Source organism: Suricata suricatta, chromosome 10 (genome assembly GCF_006229205.1).
Source record: "Suricata suricatta isolate VVHF042 chromosome 10, meerkat_22Aug2017_6uvM2_HiC, whole genome shotgun sequence".
Lineage (NCBI taxonomy): Eukaryota > Metazoa > Chordata > Mammalia > Carnivora > Herpestidae > Suricata > Suricata suricatta.
In genome coordinates this window covers 107,016,748-107,038,377 of record NC_043709.1, presented here as the reverse complement: position 1 = coordinate 107,038,377, position 21,630 = coordinate 107,016,748, and the positions used below count along the sequence as shown (strand labels likewise).

Here is a 21,630-nt window from a genome sequence, read left to right as displayed (position 1 = left end):
AAAAACTCACCAAGGGGCTTCTGGGTGGCTCAGTCAGTTAAACGTCTGATTTTAGCTCAGGTCATGATCTCATGGTTTGTGGGTTCTAGCTTTGCATGAGGCTCTGTACTGACAGCTCAGAACCTGGAGCCTGCTTCAGATTCTGTGTCTCCTCTCTCTCTGCTCCTTCCCCACTCACACTCTGTCTCTCTCAAAAATAAATAAACCTTAAAAAATTTTAAAATAACTCATACAATTTAATAGCAAAAAACTAACAATCCAATTTAAACAATGGGCAGAGGATCTGAATAGACATTTTTCCAAAGAAGACATCTAGATGGCCAATAGGTACATGAAAAGATGCTCAATATCACTCATCATCAGGGAAATGCAAATCAAAACTACAATGAGATGTTGCCTTACACCTGTTAGAATGGTTATTATCAAAAAGACAAGAAATGATGGATGTTGTAGGGCTACAGAGAAAAGGAAACCCTCGTGCACTGTTGGTGTGAATGCAAACTGGTACAGCCACTATGGAAAGTAGTATGGAGGTTCCTCAAAAAATTAAAATAGAAATTCCACATGATGCAGCCACTCCACTTGAGTGTTTATCTAACAAAAATAAAATACTACCTTGAGAAAATACATGCACCTCCATGTCATTGCAGCATTATTTACAATGGCTAAGACATGGAAACAACCTAAGTGTCCATTGATGGATGAATGGATAAAGAAAATGTGGCGAATATGCAGTGAAATACTATTCAGACATAACAAAGAATGAAATCCTGCCATTTGCAACAACATGGATGGAACATGAGGGCAATAAGCAAGGCTGAGTGAAATGAGTCTGACAGAGAAAGACAAATACTGTATGATCTTATATGTGGAATCTTAAAAAACAAAACAACCAAGTTTATAGATACAGAGAACAGATTGGTGTTTTGTCAGAGGCAGGGTGTAGGGGAGGGGCCAAACGGGTGAAGGGGATCAAAAGGTAAAAACTTCCAGGTATAAGGTAAGTCACGGGGATATAATGTACAACGAGGTGACTATAGTTAATACTGTATTGCATATTTTAAAGTTCCTAAAAGAATTAATCTTAGAAGTTTTCATCACGAGAAAAAAATGCTGTAACAAGGGATGGTGACAGATATTTGCTAGACTTCTTGTGGTGATCATTTTACAGTATATACAAATATGAAATCATTCTTTTGTACACCTGAAATTAATATAATGTATGTCAATTACACTTCAGTTTTAAAAAAGAAAGGAGGAGGAGAAGGAGGAGGAGGAGGAGGAGGAGGAGAAGAAGAAGAAGAAGGAGGAGGAGGAGGAGGAGGAGGAGGAGGAGGAGGAGGAGAAGAAGAAGAAGAAGAAGAAGGAGAAGAAGAAGAAGAAAGGCTGAGTCCTGAAGTTACCCTGTGGCATTTAAAATGCAGCACAAAAGTCTGGCTCCAAGTAAGTGTACACCAAATGCTTGTTGAATGAATATTTGAGATTAAGTGACTTGCCATAAGAAAGAGTCTCCAAGTGCCTGGCACCTAGTCAGAGCTTAATAAATATTGAGTTATTAGGATATATATCAATGGATAAATATATCATTTATCCCAGGGGTGCAACTCTCCACAAACCAGCCCACCTCACTGTGAAATATGATTGCAGTGTTCACTTTCTTTTTTCTTAAAATGTTTATTTATTTATTTTTGAGAGAAAGAGAGAAAGAGAGAGAGAGCAGGGGAGGGACAGAGAGAGGGGGGTACAGAGAATTTCAAGCAGGCTCCATGTTGTCCACGCAGAGCCCAGTGTGGGACTCCAGCTCACTAACCCTGATATCACTAACCTTGAGATCATAACCTGAGTGGAAATCCAGAACTGAGGCTTAAAAGACTGAGCTACCCAGGCGCCCCTCACTTTCCCTTCCGAACATGGTGGCGGAGCAGCAGAATTCTAAACAAGACCAACCCTTTGCTACTATTGCCTGCTACCCTTTCTACAAGTTAATTGGCAAGTGTAGTTTTCTATTCACAGTGGCTGATCTTGATTAGGGCATTCTGACTCTGTTCCAAGTAGTCATTTCTTTCACCCAGTCTTTTTTTTTTAAATTTTTTTATGTTTTTTATTTATTTTTGAGAGACAGAGAGAGACAGCATGAACAGGAGAGGGTCAGGGAGAGAAAGATACAGAATCTGAGCTAGCTGTCAGCACAGAGCCCAACGTGGGGCTTGAACCCACGAACCATGATATCATGACCTGAGCCGAAGCCGGACACTTAACCAACTGAGCCACCCAGGTGCCCCTTTCACCCAGTCTTAATCAGAGCTCTGGTGCCCCACCCAAACCCCTGAGTGCTCAAAAATGGCAGGCTCTCTAGGCCCCCTAGTCTGTTCTGGGAGCCGTGGGGCGTCCGCCTGTTTCCCAAGGCACTCTGGCCTAGCCATGTCCACATTTTACAGCTACTCCCCATATGCACCGGGGCCCAGGATTTTACCTTTGACCTTAACAGGTCTCACCGTTTTGACAAGATAACGCTGGTTTCAAATCTGGATAGATTTTCATGGCAGAGTTTATACCCCTAATAAGGTTGCAAAAGAAAAGTTGGGGATCCAAGATTGTGTGGAAATTCCACTTGCTAACCTAGATGTGATGATAATATTTGATATTAACTCAACCAAGCATTCCACGGATGTCAAAAATCATGGGCACTTCCAGAGGGCTATTATTTCTAATTTCATTTGGGAATTTGGGAAAACTCTTTTTTTTTTTTTTTTTTTTTATATTTTCCCTTTGACTGGTAACCTGGTTTGTGGAGTATTTGAACTTCCCGTTTCCGGTTTCTGCATGATCCATACATTTCCCTGGTCGTTAGCATCTCCAATAAGCAGTGGGCGGAGCTAAGCAAAAGAGAAGCTCAAATCAGCCCGCTTTGTCATTAAGGCAACTCTTACAAAAGATTTCAAGGGAGAAAATGTTAAAATGATTGGTAAAAATGAGGTTTGGGGTTTCTGTGGATTTAAATTGGTATGCCTTTCCTGTGTCCTACTAGAAAGGATAATAAAATTTAATTTGGATTTTGGCGTCAAGTGGCCAGCAACTAGCTTTGGGATTATTACAGGCTCTTTTAGCAGATTAATTGAAGATACTTAGTTGGGCTATGGGAGAATCTGGTCCTTTATGTTGTAAAGACACTCTCCTTTGTAACTAATTGCACAAAAAAGATGAAAATGTGCTTTCATCTATTAAAAAATTAGTACTTAATTTTATTTCCCATAAAAAATACTGTGACATTTTTGCAAAACAATGCTTTTCACTTTTGATAGGCTTGGATGGTTCACGTTTGTTTTATTTCCCCTTTGATTTGTTTGGAAATATATGATTCTATGATGATGCAAATGCATGATCAACATGAAGCAAAGCCTGGAGATACTTGCAAGTCAAGAATTTTGCAGTATTTGGAAAGCCTGAGTTTTTTTCTTTTTTTTAATGTAAGAATGTTTTGAAACGCTGAATTTACTTGGCTTAGAAACCCCAAGGACTAAATTTGTAGTTAGGCATCACCGGCTCCACCTTCTGCAGCCCTGGGTCCTGGACAGAAACCAGGGGACGCATGTGAATCTGGGAGAGAGTCGGGCTGGCACCAGGCTCAGTTTCCATAACCTCAGGGCAAGGTGAGGAAGAGCTGAGCGTCTGAAATTGGCCACAGAATGTGAAATGGAAAATCTAATGCAGGCTTTGCCCCTGCCCCTGAGGAAAATAGGCACAGAGCGCAGAGCGTCATTGACCCGAGGGAATATTCCTTGCCTTGGAGACAAGGTCCAAGAGTCACTTTATTTTTAAGGGTCTAAAATAAGTTCACAGAGTCATGCAAGGAAGATGATCTAAAAGCAGATCTTTTGTTCAGATTTTTTGCATGTATCACAGGCGTAAGCGTGGCGCTTTGTTTGTCGTGAGCGTGCCGAGAGACATCTTTCTGACTTGCATTATTAAAGATCTGGAACGTTATAAAAATTTTTTTTTTCAGATACTATTAATAATCGCAAGAAGGTATGAGCTTGAAGTGATTCTCTAACATACAAATTTCTATTTTGGGGGAAATGTATATTAATGTGGTTTGGTTTCTTTTCAGGTCCCACAGCATGTGCCCTATATAATCCATAAAATACACATATACAAGAGTATTGGATTTATTTCTTAGTACCCTGCTCAGAGACAAAAGGACAAAAATGGTTTAGTGTCGGGAAGTGCGCCGAGGAACAATGTGGATAATATTTTTACTGTAGTTTCTACCGGCTTTTGTCTTGGTGGGGAAAACATTCTATTTGCTTCCTTTAATGACTGCCAGCAGGGTGTCTTGGAGAAAACAGTATCTTCAGTTTTAAGGGCTGGGGAATCCAAGAGTAGAAGTAAGTCCAGGAGCTTTGTCAGAACTAACTGCTCCCTTTGCCTCATAAAACTGCTATCTACATCAATCTCTGTTTATTTTTTCTCCTGCTTTTTAATTTGCTTAATGGACTTCAGCTGAAGACTTTCCTCAATGAGGAAAGTAAAGTCTAATAAACCCCTAAGGACTCAGCAAGCATAGTTCAGCACTTATGAATTATTTTGTCTGACTTTCATCTTTGCTGCCGCAGAAACAATGTCTGTGGAAGACCTTGAGCCTCACCCGGAAGATTGGAGCCTGGGAAGCAATAAACCAGATAAGTCATGCTTCCCTGCTCTCTGTTCTCCTTCTCTGCTGTGTCTTCTCCTTCCTGACTCCCCTGGTCTGTCCTCTTTCAGTCCTCCTCCTCCTCCTCCTGCTCCCCCTCCGTCTCCCCTTCTCCCTCCCCCTCCCCTCCTCTTCCTTTTTTGGTGCAATTTTATCTCCAGTTTCATACCATTTGCTTTTCCCCCACTTTCCTTGACTTACTCATAAGCCAGAAAATGACATAGCCTAACCTTTCAGCTCACCATACCAAGGGCTGTAGAGGTTCAACAATGAAGGAGATGTTTCTCATGTCTGCAAGGAGCTCATACTCTGTTGGAAACGAGCTCTGGATGTGTTGGAGACAGTGAAAGGAAAAATATCATTTGTTGGGGGATCAGAAAAAGCTAAGCTGAGAGAGGTAGGATTAGCTGAGGACGCAAGGTTTTGATGGCAAGACCGAAGGCTGAAGAAACTGATGTTCTAGAGTTGGATACTTGATCACCTTCATGAGAAATCACTGGCTAACTGGCTAAACACCCAGACTGGTGGGTTGAGAAACTGGGTGTACTGAATCCACATTTTTCAGTTGGGACCCAGGAATCTGCACATTCAACAAATACTTTAGTGGTTCATTAGAAGTTTGGAGAATCACTGCCTAAAGCAGTAGGGAGACTTGAAATTCATAAATCAAAAAAATTTTTTATTTTTAAACTTTCTTCTGATGCTTGCTCTTTTATTTTCTAATTTTTTAAATTTTTTTTAGATGTTTATTTCTTTTGAGAGAGTGAGAGTGTACAGATGAACAGGGGAGGGCCAGAGAGAGATGGAGAGAGAATCCCAAGCAGCTCCACACTCTACTCTGTCTTTTAAAAGCAGTATATTTTAGGGGCACCTCTGTGGCTCAGTTAGTTAAGCATCCAACTCTTGGTTTCTGCTCAGGTCATGATCTTCAGGCTCTGATAGTGTAGAGCATGCTTGGGATTTTCACTCTCCCACTCTCTCTCCCCTTCTTTCTTTCTCTCTCTCTCCCTTTCTCAGTAAATAAATAAACTTAAAAAAAATAAAAGCAGCATATTTTAATAGGTGACGATGATTATGTTACTTTAATTGTATTTATCAACACATTTGTGCTACTTCCTACCACTTTTCTTATGCCATGTTTTTTCTTTTCTTTTTTCTTTTTAACTTTCCTGACATATGCTGAAATGTTAAAGCTTTTTGTTGGTGGTGGTGGTGGTTTTGGATCTACCTTTTGGCCCTCTATGTTTGCTTAAATATTACAGCTTATAGTATTGCTTTTTAAGGTAAAATTTGTTTAATTTTATTTCATATTTCCCTAATGATAAGTTATTCAGTGCCTCTGTCCCCCTCCCAAACAGCACAGGGACTATTAGGAAGCTAGCATGTTTTGCATACTTTCCATCTTGTTCCTCAGCTTCATGTTATTGCCATGTGGAATTTCAGAGCTACCTCTTTAAAAACAAAATACAATCAGAACACCTAGGTGGCTATTGATTAAGCACCTGACCTCAGCTTAGCTTATGATTTTGTGGTTCATGAGTTCAAACCCTGCATCAGGCTCTCTGCTGTTAGCATAGAGTCCACTTCTGATCCTCTGTCCCCCTCTCTCTGCCCCTCCCCTCCTTGCTTGTGTTTTGTCCCTGTTTCCCTCAAAATAAATAAACTAAAAAGGCCCAATTATTAATATTTAACTAATAGTAATTAGCTGTATCAACTTATTTTCTAACACTATATTCCTTAAAAATTCAGGAAGATTCTATAGATAGTCAACTTTCTAAGCTTTTGTTTGAAAATTATTTTATTTGCCCCCATGACTGAATGATCATTTATCCTAGTATGATTGACAGTTACTTTCTCCAGCACTTTGAGGATATTTTGCCATTGTCTTTCAATATTATTGACTATTACCTATAGCATACAAACTTGCACGTGGTCTCCATGATCTTCCCTACTGGTGTTCTTAATCTCTCCTTCTGAATGTGGCTGCTTGCTTCTAATCAATAGACTATGGCCCGGGAGATGGGAGATCACTGCTGGGATTATGATATGAGATGATATGTTGCATAAGACTGCCTCGCTAGGAGACTGGGTCTAGAGCCTCGTTCTCCTTGCTGCATTGAAGAAGCAAATAACTGTGAGTCCTATAACTGCAAGAGAATGAACTCTGCTGACAATGTGAATGGGCTTGGAAGTGAACCCTCTCCCAGCTGAGCCCCCAAATGCAAACCCTGGCTGACAGCTTGATTGCAGCCTCACGACCTAGGTAAGCTGTGCCCTGACTGTTAATCCATGGTAAATGGGAGATGAGGAAATGCATATGAGGGTGCCTGGGTGGCTCAGTTGGTTGAGTGTCCAACTTCAGCTCGGGTCCTGATCTCATGGTTCAGGAGTTCGAGCCCGGCATCTGGCTCTGTTCACTCAGAGCCTGGAGCCTGCTTCAGATTCTGTGTCTCCCTCTCTCTCTGCCCCTTCCACTAGCACTCTGTCTCTCTCTCTCTCAAAAATAAAACATTAAAAAAAATTTTTTTTTAAATGCATGTAGCTTTAAGCTGCCAAACTTGTGTTAATTTTTTCTGTGGCATAGAAAACGAATACATCACCCACCTGTTACTCATGGTAGGAAACTCATCGTATTTTTCTTAAAACCTCTAAAATATGTCTCTTCGATGATCTATAGTTTCACTACAAAGTGTCTAGGTATAGTTTGATTTTATTTATTTATTTTATCCTTTCCACACTTGGCATGCACTACATAGATGAGGGCTCTTTTTTCCTTCAATTCAGGAAAATCCTCAGCCTTTAGTTCTCCAAAAACTGCCACTCCACCATCCTGTATATTCTCTGCTTCTGGAATTCCTACTGTGTCCTTTAGGGAGGGTTACCTGGGCTCTTCTCTATATTTCCCATTTCTTTACCTGTCCACGATTCACTCTGGAGCCCCGAGAACAATATTACTGCGCTGTTCCTTCCTGCGGCTATGACAAATCCGATGTTTATTATCCCTTCTGTCTAGTTTTAAATTTTAGTTTATGTATTTTTGTTCAGACTCTAGTCTTTGCCTTTTGTAATATTCCTTGTTCTGGATTCAAATATTTCTGATTTTGTTTCTTGGTTTCATAATGTCTTGTTCTTGGGTTAGCTTTCTTGGAAAGGTGTGTGTGGGTGCATGTGTACTCACAGTGTGTACACATGCACACACACACACGCACGTTTTCCTTTCCCCGTGTTAATGACTCTATCTGGATAGTTTATTATTGTCTCTGCCCCTCAAGGTCCCTGATTTGGAAACATTTCTTCTTTTGGTGTGTCAAGTGGGGATGTGGTGGCTCCTGTTCCTAAGCCAGCTAGGGCAGACTTCCTTCAAGGTCATAAAGCTGCCTCCATCTCTTCTCACCACATCAGCTAGCAGCTCTATGCAGCTTAACAGCCCAGCATGGAGGCCCTGTCCAAAAGGGGGAGCCCCAGCTTAGACCCTGATTTCATGCATGTTTCAATCATGAATCCCACTTACTGCTTTGTATTTTGTTCTATTCATGGCCTGCCCATGGGTTCATTTGTCTAATTTTTATTTTGGTTTTGATTTTTAAAATTACTTTATTTTAACCTGTTAATACTATATATTTGGAATATAGGCAGGAGATTCATGTGTGTAATCACAACACTGTTGGCAATTTCCAGATTCACTAACAGTGAAGTGTTCTTACTGCCCTATTTGGTTACTAAGTGTTCTTACTGCCCTATTTGGTTGGGATAGAATGTTTTCATATCATCTTTGAGTCACTGACCAAACCCTCCTTTGCTGTTTTTAGAGAGACTATATGAAGAGACTGTGTTAGGTTATGACCCACCTTGTTAGGTTATAGTTAGTATTATGAGAGCTCATCAACCACCTTCATAGGCAGATGCAATATCAAATTAAATTTAGCTTTAAAAGATATACACAGACATATGTGTTTATATTATTTATTTATACTATTTATGTTTATGCTTATTTATTTATAGTATTATATTTATTCAATATATAATATATATTTCAAAGTAGTCCATACAAGCAGGAAGAAGTTACAAAAGCACCAGGCATTTTGAGCTATGGAAGCATTATAGGACCAGAGTAAATGCAGGACACAAGATGAGAGGCAGTTGGAAGAAGGGCTCTGGGACCAAGACCAAGCAAGGCTCTGGCTGTATTTGAAACCCAGCTCCTTTCCTTGCTTCTGGCATAATTATCGGTTCTCTGTTCCTCAGTTTCCTAATCTTTAAAGTGGGGAGAAGAGTAGAATCTTCTTTTTATAGTTGCGATGAGGATGAAGGGAGTCAATCCATGAGATGTGTCCAGATATTTTCTGGCATGCAGTAAGTGCTCAGGGAAGGCCAACCAGTATTATCAGAACTGTAAAGTTTATTGAATTGGTGGTTTCAAAGAGGCAAATAGTCTTTCGGATATATAGGAAGTGGGGTATCTGTTAAAAAGAATCAATCTTTTTGTGATGGTTTATTTTATGTGTCAACTTGACTGGGCCATGGGGTACTCAGACATTCGAGCAAACATTGTTCTAGGTGTGTCTGTGAGTGCCTTTCTGGATGTGGTTAACATTTGAATTGGTAGACTAAATAAAGCAGATGCCCCTCCCCAGTGTGGGTGAGCTTCATCCAATCAATTGAAGGTCTGAATAGAACACAAGGACTGAGTAAGAACTCCTCTTGGCTAACTAACTGCCTTGAACTGGGACATTAGTATTGTCCTGCCTTTAGACTTGAATTGAAACATCAGCTCTTGGGTCTCAAGCCTGCTGGTCTTTGGACTAGAACTTACACCACGGACTCTCCTGGGTCTCCAGTTTGTTGACTGCAGGTCTTGGGACTTGGCCTCCATGACTGCATAAACCAATTCCTTATTTTCTATATATCTCCTGTTAATTCTGTTTCTTTGGAGAACCCTAACACACTCTTTCTCTTCTAACTGGGTTTGGTGTGTATGTAGGTGTGTGGTGAGGATGTGCCTTATATTACCTTCAGTCTTGAGTTTTGACCACAGTGACGTTGAAAGACACTAACTTCAACACCGATAGGCCAGATGACATCCTCTTACAAAAATGGAGTCCGAAACAATTACAAAGGGTTCATTTTGTTTGTGATATATTCTCTTCCATTACCTAATTTCAAACTTCAAGTAGAAAACAGTGCTGATCTGAATCCTTCCAAGCCTGTTCTCGCTGACATTAGATCTGCTTCTCACATGTTGTTCTTCTCCCCCTGAACTCTTTCATCTCTGTTTCTGGACTCAGAGAGTCTAGACCTTTTATCCTATCATACATTTGTAAAATCCTAAAAGTAAACCTTGCCTTTGGGGACACTGAGTCTGCTCGGTGGCTGCCTTCATCCCATAGGAATGAGGCTCTGCCTTTTCCCTTCCCCAGACTTCGGCGCCACGTCCTCAGGAAAATGTTGGAGTAAACAAATCCTTCCTGTACTGTAATTATTCAATTCCACAATATTTGTTCTTTCCAAAATACACTTCTGTTTCTAACTGACTCTTTCACTTTTATTTTACTTTATACCAGTGGTTCTTAACCTTTTTGGAGTTGTCTTCTCAGAATCTGATGAAAACCATGGCCCTGGGAGAATGTATATTCACACATAAACATGCAAACATGCACAGGGAATTCACTCCCAAAGCTCCGTGTGGACCTGCTTTAAGAAGCCCCACATTAGATGGTTGTCAAAACACTTCCAACTTGGCAAATCCTGGTTCATTTCTGCATTTCCAGGGAAGCTGAAATCATTCTACTGCCATGAACTCCCCTGTCCCAATGGGTTACAAATAAGATCCTGAGGTGTCTGGTTCAATCTGTGGAAAATGTTTCGTTGCAGTTAAATACTAGCTGAAAAAGGCCAGAAATAGATTTTTTGAAAACCAAAAATACTCGTGTCATCTCATTTCTCAAGGAACTGTTTCACTAACAGATAAATGTGCTGCTTAACACATCTTCATTATGGGTTTTATCGTTTCAAAGAGAAACTCAGACTTACTCAAAATCCTAATAATACAATGTCCCCATCAAAAACACACAAAAGACTTACTTCTGTGTCATTTCTTTATTTTCCTTAAGAAGGCACGATTAAAAAAAATATTTGATGTTCTTTGAATTAGGTAGATTTTGACTCATTTCCAGGAATATTGTTTTCCTAGACACATAAAGTCATTTTATTTCAGATGTTTCCCTCCAAATGTCCTATAGCAATACACATTTCTAGAGGAACTCATTAATTTGAAATACAACTTGAGCAAGGAGTTGACATATGGTGCATTTATTAATTTCATTTCCATTGCTTTTTCATGTTATCTGGAGTGGAGGCTCAGAAAACTGACCACCACGTTGGTGATAAATGCTGATACAAGGGATGCTGGGGTCATATTCATGCTCTGTGGTCGGATGTTGGTAAGTCTGGAGTTAGACAGTCATGATTGATCAGAATCTTAAAGACAATATCCTTATCTGGACAGCACAGATAAGGTAGAATTATCTAGCAGAAGACTTTCTTGCTGTCTCACTACCACCTCATCCCCTTCGGTGTTGAATTCCATCTGCGTCCAGCACCCTCTTGCTGTGCTAGGTTGACTTTGCTATACCTTTCTATCCAGGCCCACAAGTCTTAGCAAAACCACATTCTTCAAATCTTTGTCTATGCCTAAATTATAATGACGTTTGACTACCTCTGTCCTTCCTTCCAATGCTCATTCTCTGTTTTTCTTGCTCAAATTTAATCATAGTTCACTGGACTTGGTCCCTCTTGAATGAAGTATTTGTATTTTAAAATGAGTCTTCTGTGATTTAACCTTAAAAAGGAGACCAGTATTGTGAATCAGGTCCCAGCTGGAGTGCACTGGGGATGAGATTTGGATTACAAAAGAACTCAAATTACTTCACAGAGAGAAAGGGATGACCTTTGATGTCATTTCTTAAAGACTCACCTTCCTGACCAGCCTTTTCTCAGTCCTCATTAGAAGTCAGCCAGACTTGAAAGTGAGTTGGATATATGAAGCATTTGGTCACAGTGATTATGGCAGAAACACTGAGCTGGGCATTTAAGAAGAGACTCTTGGACACGAAGGACCCTTCCTAGACTGTTGGACAGATGCTATCAGTCCTTGGTGCTGAGAGGAACATCTTCATGTTTCCAGAATAAAGTAGAATTTTTGTGTCCAACCATGTCTAAGCTGACAAAGAGAGCTTTCTGGAGAGTAAGGAGAAAGATAACCAGCGCTGGGAACTTTTCCATTCCTAATTTATATCCTCTCCTGCTCTAACTCTTGTATCCACCTTTCTATGAGAACTATAGAAAATGGAAGCCCTGTTTTATGGAAAAAAGGACAAATGTATGGGATCATCTTTTTAATGTGATGATAGACACTGTTATGTCCAGATTACGGGGTCTCCAAAAACCAAGACCACCAGGGAGTCTGAATCACCTATGCAAAAGCAAAGGGCGTATATTCGGGCTTAAGCTCGGTCTCTCAGACCTCACCAACACAGTGGATCCGTGCTGAGAGCCCCAATCATCAGTTGGACAGGGTTTTTAATACAATAGGGGCGAGGGATGGGGTGAAGGGTGGAGTGAGGCGCAAGGATTACAAAATGATTGGGCGGCGCATCGGCAGGGGTCGGCAAGGTGCAGGGTGATTGGTTAATTTAAAACTAAGCAGGCTCACTAAAACAGTGGGAACATCAGGCGTCTTATGATTGGCTCCGGCTAGGGGTGGTATGCTTGGGCAATGGGTGCGTTGTTTTTCCTCCTGTTGCTGCTGAGTCACACCTGGGGAAACAGAAACTTAGGCCTTCTAGTTTCTGAGGCTTATTTGAAGGCTGTCATGGCGTTAGTTTGGCTCTTCAACACCATGACTGTGTATCTTATGGAAAGTCCTAAAATTTCTATAAAATTCTGTTAAAATTCAAGAAGTTTTGTTTTTAAGGTTTTTTTTTTTTTAAGTTGGTAAAGAGGCCCCTAAGCCCTGTTTCTTCTATTACTTCAGGTGGATCTCAGAGTCTCCTATTTCCCACTGGAAAAAAAAAGTGTTTTATTTTCTGTGAACCCGTTATGAAAATCATCGTATCTGATAGGAGTGGAAAGCCACTTTTGTGGGAAATCTGTGAGTTTTCTGTTTCCTCAGTGTTTGTGAGGAAGGACTTTGTAGTGTTCCCAGGCAGCAAGTCACAATTTGCATTTTGGAATTATAAACAAAACAAGTACAGAAATGGAGATGGATCCCAGGACTAGGGAACAAAAACAAGACACACATAAACACACACACACACACACACACACACACCATGAGGGTAAGTCAGGCTAAATACTGTACTTGCTCATTGCAAAGATTTATGACCATTGTTTGCTTCTTTGAAAACTGATGCTCAGAGAGCCCAGAATATTGGCCATTTCATCAGTGAACTAGCCCATGCTCCCAGTGTTGGTTTTTTCAAAGAGACTGAAGCAAGTAGTCTCATCCTCATTGCTGCTTTGGAGACATTTTGCACATGACTTTTCAATAAAACTACACACCATGTAACTTGCTGGGTCAATGGCAGAGCAGAAAAAACATTTCACTTGGCAAACCAAGTGGCCAAGACTCCAGATTGCCTTCGAGGCAAAGCGAAGTAAGGGGTTCGTTCTAATTAGACTACTTGTACTCTCCACTTTCCTTGCTTTCCTTAATTTGTTGAAATTTGCATTCTTGTCTTCTAGGGTTTCTCTAGGTTCTCTCATTCACAACTAGCATATTTTTCACATAAGTATGAATCTCATGTTTATAGGTGCAAAGGCAAGGAAAGAAGATTCGGTGTGGGACCTCTGGGCAAAAGCCATTCCTGTTTCTGGCAGAAAATTAACAGATGCTTTTCACAACAGGGTGCAAAACACAGGCTCCTCAATTTCCTAGTATTTCAGCATATGATAGGGGCATAGCAGTGTTCTTTCTCTCTGAGGCCAAGCAAGAAAATCAATATGACCTCCCTCTGGTCAGCCTGCCCTGCCTACTGCAGAGTCATGACTGCCCCTTGGTGAGAGAGAGAGCATTATTGGATGCTGTCAACTTATCCTGTCTATATCTGTGTTACAGATCTAGGTAGACACATACATCTTTTTACATTTCTATACATATATTTAAATGTGAAATATATGTATGTATGGCGTTTAAGCTTCACACTCTTGCACACACTGTGTGCCTGTGTTGACTAATTGCTACAATAGTGCTTCTACACACACATATGCCCATTTAGAACAGTCCATGAGCCTCTGCACTTTGTAAACAAAAGCTGGCCCTGGATAACCCTGTGAACTTCCAGAACACTCTAAGTTGCCACAGAAGTTTTACTTTGAAAACATTGCTCCAAACTTTATTCCTTTTGCATTCCAGATCACCCCTGCCCTCAAAATGCAGTATCTTTAACTCAGCTTGATGAGACCCAGCAAAAGTTGGAAACAACACAAGAACCTGTTTTTCATAGCTGCTGAAATGAGCAGGGGGATGCAACGGGAACAAAATGTGCAGGTACAAGTGTAGAAAAGATGCGTTTTTTAATAAATTCCTAACTAGGTATTTTTAAAAAATATGTAGGAAGAGATTTTAAAAAGCTTTTGTAATTCTCTGTGGTGTGTCCTACTTCTTCCATTGATTCTACTTAATGGAAAGTTGATCTGTGGAGGGAGCCTAAAAGCCGAAGTATCAACTGTCTGAACACAAGAGCAGCCTGTTTGATGGCTTTGTACCTGGGTGTCCTCCTCAGTGAGATGCGCTAGTGTCACTAGAGAGAGCCAGGATATGGTGACTGGGCACACTGTGGTCTGCCAGTCTCTTGAGGGCATTGTATTCCTCTTTGTACCTCAGCATAATGTTTCTAAATAGTAGATACTCACCCTGCCTTTCCTGAGCCCATGTTCAGGGCACAGCTCACCAGAGCCCTTCCTTCCATGGTGAAGCCCAGTGCTGGGAAGACCGGGGGGCTCCCTGGGAAGACTTTCAATGCCCCATGGGCCAGCTGCTGGCCCATGAGTTGGAAAACAGAAGTGGGACCCAAGGTGTGGGGAGTTTTCCCCAGGTTTGCCAAGGCAAGATGGGGACCCAAGGAGGTTTCATGAGACTGTAGGGAGAGTGAGCAGCCTTTGAGAAAAAAGGAGGATGATGGAAACATGGATCTCCTCTCTCCCATGTCGTGGCCTCCTCTGGGCAGGCAGTCCTGCCGTGCTTTCAGACGTCTGTCCCTTGTAAGCCTGGGGGACTATGGTGGTCTGGGTGGATCCCGCAAAGCTGAAAAGTCCTGGAATGGTGAACATTTGAGTGTCCCTCAGTGATTTGGGCCCATTTTTATGAAATGCTTGACGGCGTAGTTGCTACCCCTCAGCTGAACACCTGACAGAATTCCAGAGGCCCCGGACCCCTGCCTCAGCTCTTTGTTCTGTTCTTCCCCTTTCCATCTTGATTTTCTCTTCATTTCTGAATGTCTCCTCTATTTCCTTCTGCTGTGAGAGGCAAGACTTCCAAAACAGCACCAAGCCAATGGCTGTGGGGACTTTGACTCCACAGAAGTACAGGGTGGGTGGAATGTATTTTAAACATTGAGGCTGATGGCAAGAGCAGGGTTTTCACAAGGCAGGAATACTTAGTGAATAGTTGAGGGCACCTGGGTGACTCAGCTGGTTAAGCGTCCGACTTTGGCTTGTGTCATGATTTCATGGTTCCTAGGTTTGAGCCCCACATCGGGCTCTGTGCCTGGAGCCTGCTTCAGATTCTGTGTCTCCCTCTCTCTCTGCCCCTCCTCAGCTCACAGTCTCTCTCTGTCTCTCAAAAAATGAATAAACACATTAAAAAATATAAAAAGTAAAGAACAATGAACAATTGGTGTGATGGTTGGGAATTGTCAAGTGGGAAGGAGCCTGGGTAGAGAGGCAGGTGGAGAAAGTAAGACAGCTATTCACAACCATAGAGGGACAGGCTTGCACCAGCAGGATCTCCCAGATCCTTGTTGACTAGAAGAAGAAGCAATATTATCCTACAAGTCTTAGGGCTCCCTCGGTGAGGACAATAGATTTCTCTCCAGTCACACATCAAAAGATCTACCTTAAAAAGAAGGATGGTAGAAACAGGGTCGAGGGGAGTAAGTTTGTCATAACTTGCTATATTCCTACCCCAATTCCATTCCAATTGCCTTTGCTCTCCAGGAACTGACCTGGCCTACCCTTCATGTTTGAGACCAACCCAGTGTCTTAGACCTGAACCTGTCTAGATACTTCATGGGCGAGCATCACCCTCCGATTTCTGCCATTTGGGCCCAAATTGGGTTGCACCAGAGCTATTTTCTGCTGAAAATATTAGCTTGGAAAGGAGGAGTAAAAGCACCTATTCATGATAACTTTGTGTCACTTTATCAAACACAAAAGAGATTGAAGGAACACAGGTAATGGGATGCAGAGCAAATCCATTTGGATTCTTGGTGGAGGGGTGAAGAGAAAGGAGGATAGTGAACAGAAAAGTGGGGATCCTAGGAGCCCTCCATGGAAGTCAGCAGGGGGGTGAGGGGAGAGAGCAGCAAGCTGATCATGCAGACAGCAAGGATTCAGGCCATGGATTTTGCTCATCCCCTGTAGCAGGGCCTCAAGGCAAAGGCACATGCAGAAAGCAGCTCAGATCTCCCCACCCCAAGCACGGCCAATGGAAGTAAGGTACCCATGATCTTCATCCACAGAAAGGCAAAGGTGGCATTGGGGAAAAGAAAAGTTTACTTCATTAGCTATCTTTTCACTTTTTCCTCATTATAAAAGTCATGTATATTTAATGCAAAATTTAAAAAATATGAAAAACAGGATATGTGTTTAATCAAAGAAAAAAAGAAAAAACCTCTAGTGGCAGTTTACTACATTTCTTTCATGCATTAATTTATTTAAGCAAAGTTTAAAAACCACATGAATACATGGCAGGCTCTGTACTAGGCACTGGGAATGCAATGATGAACAAGATTGATTTGGTGTCTGTCTTCCGCAACAGAAATGACCATGTACCATGTCTTGTAGTTTGTTTTTTCCATTAACTACAAAGCATCAATTGTCCTGTATTATTAAATGCTCTTCTGCAACATGCGTAATACAATGGCCATGTTTTGTCTCATTGCATAGATTTGTGATTATTTATTAATCAATCTCATATTTACACAGCTGTGTTTTTGCTCTTTTTATTTTGACAATATAATGTTAAAATGAATATTTTCTTTTTTTTAAAAAAAGTTTATTTATTTATTTTGAGATAGAAAGAGAGCGCAAGCAGGGAAGGGGCAGAGAGAGAGTGAAAGAATCCTACATAGACTCCATGCTATCAGCACAGAGCCCAACACAGGGCTCAATCCCACGAACCATGAGATTGTGACCTGAGCCAAAATCAAGAGTCAGATCCTTAACCAACTGAGCCACCCAGGTGCTCCAAAATGAATATTTTCAAATGTGTTTTTTATAATATGCTTTTATTTTTGTTGTTTTTGTTTTTGGTTTGCTAGCAAGAATTGGTCATTATAGGGCTTTTTAGATGCTTCATAAAAGATTACTTATCTAGAATATTCAGGCATGGCTGTTTATAAATTAATATTTCTAGAATCACAGCCTCTTATTCCAAATAGCACAGTCATTGAAAAATAAAATAAAAATGTTATTCTGCCCAGTATCTTTTGAATGCATATTCTCACTCCCCCCCCCAACTTTTCTTTTGGATATTAAGGGATTGGGTGTATATTATGAGTTTGTGTAATGCTCTCTAACTGTTGCTGCTCTCTCAGTTAGGGATGTGTTTCCTACAAAAGAATAAAGAACCAGATTAAAGTTGACTGAGACAAACAGGGCTTAGTTTTTCTTCTATAACCAGGAGACTGGCACCTGCTGAAGGCTGTTCATGTTGAAGGTAAATCATCTGTGACCCCTTTAACCTTCTCCCCTACTCACAAAATGGCTGCCCCCCTCTAGGCCTCACACCCTCATTCAAGATGGGAAGAAACGAAGTAATGGCAACCTCTTCTTCTAACCTTTTTTTTTCTAACATTCTACACATAACGTTTATTTATTTTTAACAGTTTTATTGAAGTATAATTGTTATACAAAGAGCTGTGCATATTTAGCCATACAATTTGATAAGTTTAGACATATGCATGCACCCTGATACCATGCCATGGTCAAGATAGGCATACCCAACACCTCTCAGAATTTCCTTGGGTCCCTTTGTGGGTTTTGTTTGTTTGTTGTTTTGTTTTGTTTGCGGTAAGAACGCTTACCATGAGACCTACCTGCTGCACAAATTTTGAAGTGATTGACCCTAGGCACTATGCTGTACAGCAGACCTTTAGACTTTATTCATCTAGCATAACTGAAGTGAAATAAATCTCCAGTAGGCAGCCCTACAAAAGTGGAGATCTGTCAACTGCTTGACAAAGAGGTATGCACCCCCTTCTTACAGCTTTGTGCACAGATTTGCATCACATGGACCCTTGTGTCTGCAGGTGGAGAAGTGAGTATTGCACTTTTTCAGTTTTTAGGGTGGAAATCCATAAGGGAGAAGGGGTTCACAAATGGTTGTTGGGGCAGCCAGCCAACGGTTTTTGCCGTATGCACAGCATGGCCGCGTGTACGGCTTCTTTTCCAGACTCCTTATTCACCCCTTCACCCTTTATTCTCTCTGTATGTGTGTTTTGTTTTGCATCCATTTCTTTTTCCCCTTTGGTTTCGGCCTCTTAGGTCATGCTTTAAAAAAAACCCTTCCCTTCTCATTAAACAACTATATAAACAGTCAGTTAAATTTTCTTCTTTTATGATTTTGTGTTAAATACATCATCTGGGATTTCTTTTGGTATAAGCCATGGGGGTATATCTCTAACTTGCTGTTTGCTGAAGAGCTAACTAATTATACTATTATCTATGTGCTCCCCACTAAATGGACGTAGGAGCTTGGTCATATCATACTGAATTTTGGAGTCAGTTCTAGACATTTGAAACATTGATTTCCTTGTCCGTTCACATTTTTTTAACACTTTTTTTTTTTCTTGGAGAAAGACAGAGTGTGAGTGGGGAAGGGGCAGAGAGAGAGGGAGACACAGAATCCAAAGCAGGCTCCAGGCTTTGAGCTGTCACCACAGAGCAGGATGTGGGGCTTGAACCCATGAACCATGAGATCATGACCTGAGCTGAAGTTGGACGCTTAACCGACTGAGCCACGCAGACGCCCCTGTCCATTTCGTTGTAATGTCATATTAGTTTAACTACTGTAGCTTTATAACCTATTTTGGTGCCTGGCAATGTGAGTCTTCTTGTTTGTCTTCAGAAATACTTTATTGGATTTTCTCATCTGTTTAATGTTCTGCATTATGCAAGGTGTTAGTTTGAATTACGGTCAGTTTGGTTAGGTCCTCTTGAACACCTGGGAACCTTGGAAAGTGGTCTGCTCTCATGGTCTTGGATGCTGTAGGCTGAGAAATCATTCTTGGACTCTCCCGAAACCAAGCATTTTTACCAAGATGACAGAACAGGTGATTTTGGCGGACTGTTTCTAGGGAAGGTAGGCCTGGAAATCCACGAAAGCGTTTAGGAAATGCTGATGGGCCGTTTCAGTCATCAGTGCATACTCTGCTTTCCCCAGGAGAGAATCCTTCCTTCCTTCATTTTTTCCCCCTGAAAATCCCGTCTAAGATCCCTGACTGCAGGCTCACAGACAGCACGGTCAGGACAACACAGATACTGGAAGACACCAATAGATGTTAGCAGTGGTCAGTACTTTTTCCCTGCGGATTCTTTTGCTTTAAATGAATCTCTATTTTTAGTACAGGCTGGAGGGTATTTATAGCCCCAGTTTTTCTAAGATCAGACACCATGCCAGGTATGTGGTTCAGACAACAGAGAACCCGCCTGATGAGGTGCATACATTCCTGAGCCCAGGGCAATTTTTCTCTAATGACATATTCCCAATGGCTTCCCTGCTCCATTCCATCTTTGGGATCCTTGTGCCAAATTCCTGGGCTTGACACATGTAAAGAGATAATTCACATGATCCCTCGCTTGTTTTTGACTCTGTTTAAAAAAAAAAAAAAAGCAATAAAACTTTACAGTACGACCAGCATGACTCAATGTTGTTTCTGGATTTCAAAATATTGAGGTTAGATGTGCTAATGATTTGCTCTGGAGCCACTTTTACAGGGCCAGCCAGAGCCCCTCTTGCCAGCACATCTGAAAAAGGGATGGCAGTGAGCTCCCGGGGCTACTTTTCTCTCCCTGGTGCCCCGCCTCGTCTGCACCACCAGCGCACCCCGGGCTGATGGAGGGGCGGTGGCCTGTGACATAGCAGCCACTGCGCGAGGTCATAAATAAAAATAAAACCCATTCCAAGTAAAAACTGTTCTACATTTTCAATACAGTGGGAAGCAATGAGGCAGGCACCCTTTTACTAAAAGCATCTGGGTGGAGTGGATTCCCCTTAAATGCCTTTCTCATTCTTCTCACACATTGGCTATCTGATTCAATCTCTCACTTCCTCTTCTATTATCTCATTTACCTTAAGGGCAGGCAAGGTCAGAAGGACCGAGCTTGGTGGCTAGAAAATAAACTCCGTGCTTTGACAAGAAAAGTCTTGGCTTCTCTGAGAGTTTTCTTTTCTATCAATGCCATGGCTGTTATCTCACAGAGAGGGACTATGATCGATGCCCAGAGCTTGCTTTATCTTTTAAATAAAAACTTTCATTCATGGCAAGAGTCTTGTGGCGTATCTGGACCCTGCTGTTAAATTTTCCTTCCTTTTGTTTTCCCCAAATGTAAAGAGAGAGGACTTTGTTTTTATACCTTCAGGAGTAGTTACTTGACTTGCTTACGAGTTGGTTTTAGGAAGGCTGGCTCATATTAACACTAATGAAAGTTACTTGTCTAAAAGCGTTCGTCAAAACCCCACTCATCACCTCGAGGCCTTCTGTGTGCCTCTTCATTTGAAAACTCTCATTTACAGTTCTCTGGTTCCACCTTCTCTGGAGTTCAGTCATGGGATAACGGGAGAGTCGGTGAGGTCCCAGAATCATGCGAGTCAAGTGCCTACCTCCCAGTGTCTAACGTGGCATGTCTGTGCACTTGTGAGTCACTTGCACGTCTCTGGAAGCATCTTTCTCTATCTTAATATTTTGCCTAAGATCTTTTGTAAATGTTCTTGTTTATAAACAAGCTTCTGTGTGCTTGGATAATCTAAATTCTGGGACTTGATTTTTTTGAATTTGCTGTTGTTGTTGTTAACATTTATTCGTTTTTGAGAGAGAAAGAGCATGAGTGGGGAAGGGGCAGAGAGGGAGACCCAGAATCTGAAATAGACTCCAGGATCTGTGCTGTCAGCACAGAGCCCAACACAGGCCTTGAACCCACAAACTGTGAGACCATGACCTGAACTGATGTCAGATGCTTAACAGACTGAGCTACCCAGGTGCCCTTCTGGGACTTTCTTTATTTTTTATTTTATTTATTTTTTTTAAATGTTTTATTTACTTTTGATACAGAGAGAAACAGAGCATGAGAGGGGCAGGGGCAGATTGAGAAGGAGACACAGAACCGGAAGCAGGCCCCAGGCTCTGATCTAGCTGTCAACACAGAGCCCGACGTGAACCCACAAACGTGAGGTCTGACCTGAGCCGAAGTCGGAGGCCTAACTGACTGAGCCACCCAGGCGCCCCTGGGACTTTCTTTAAAACAAGCTTTTCATAACATTGAATTAGGCTGAGTAGATGGTATACTTCTTAGGCTGGCAGCCTATCCACGGGGCACGTGGCTTCCTAACTGGGTAATAATACTGGCTGATGGATAGGTCGGCATTAAAACAAAGAAGGGGTGCTACATTTATCCCTGAAATCTTTTCTTTAATTAAGAATTTTACAATCCCATGACTCATA

At 41.5% G+C, this 21,630-nt stretch overlaps 1 long non-coding RNA gene across 1 annotated transcript; it reads left to right on the top strand.

Annotated features, from left to right (window-relative positions):
- The first annotated feature begins 6,374 nt into the window (after positions 1 to 6,374).
- On the top strand, positions 6,375 to 14,243 carry LOC115305519. The gene is made up of 3 exons (XR_003914823.1): positions 6,375 to 6,953; positions 11,041 to 11,130; positions 14,103 to 14,243. It is a non-coding gene; the product is annotated as an uncharacterized LOC115305519 (long non-coding RNA).
- The last annotated feature ends 7,387 nt before the right edge of the window (positions 14,244 to 21,630 follow it).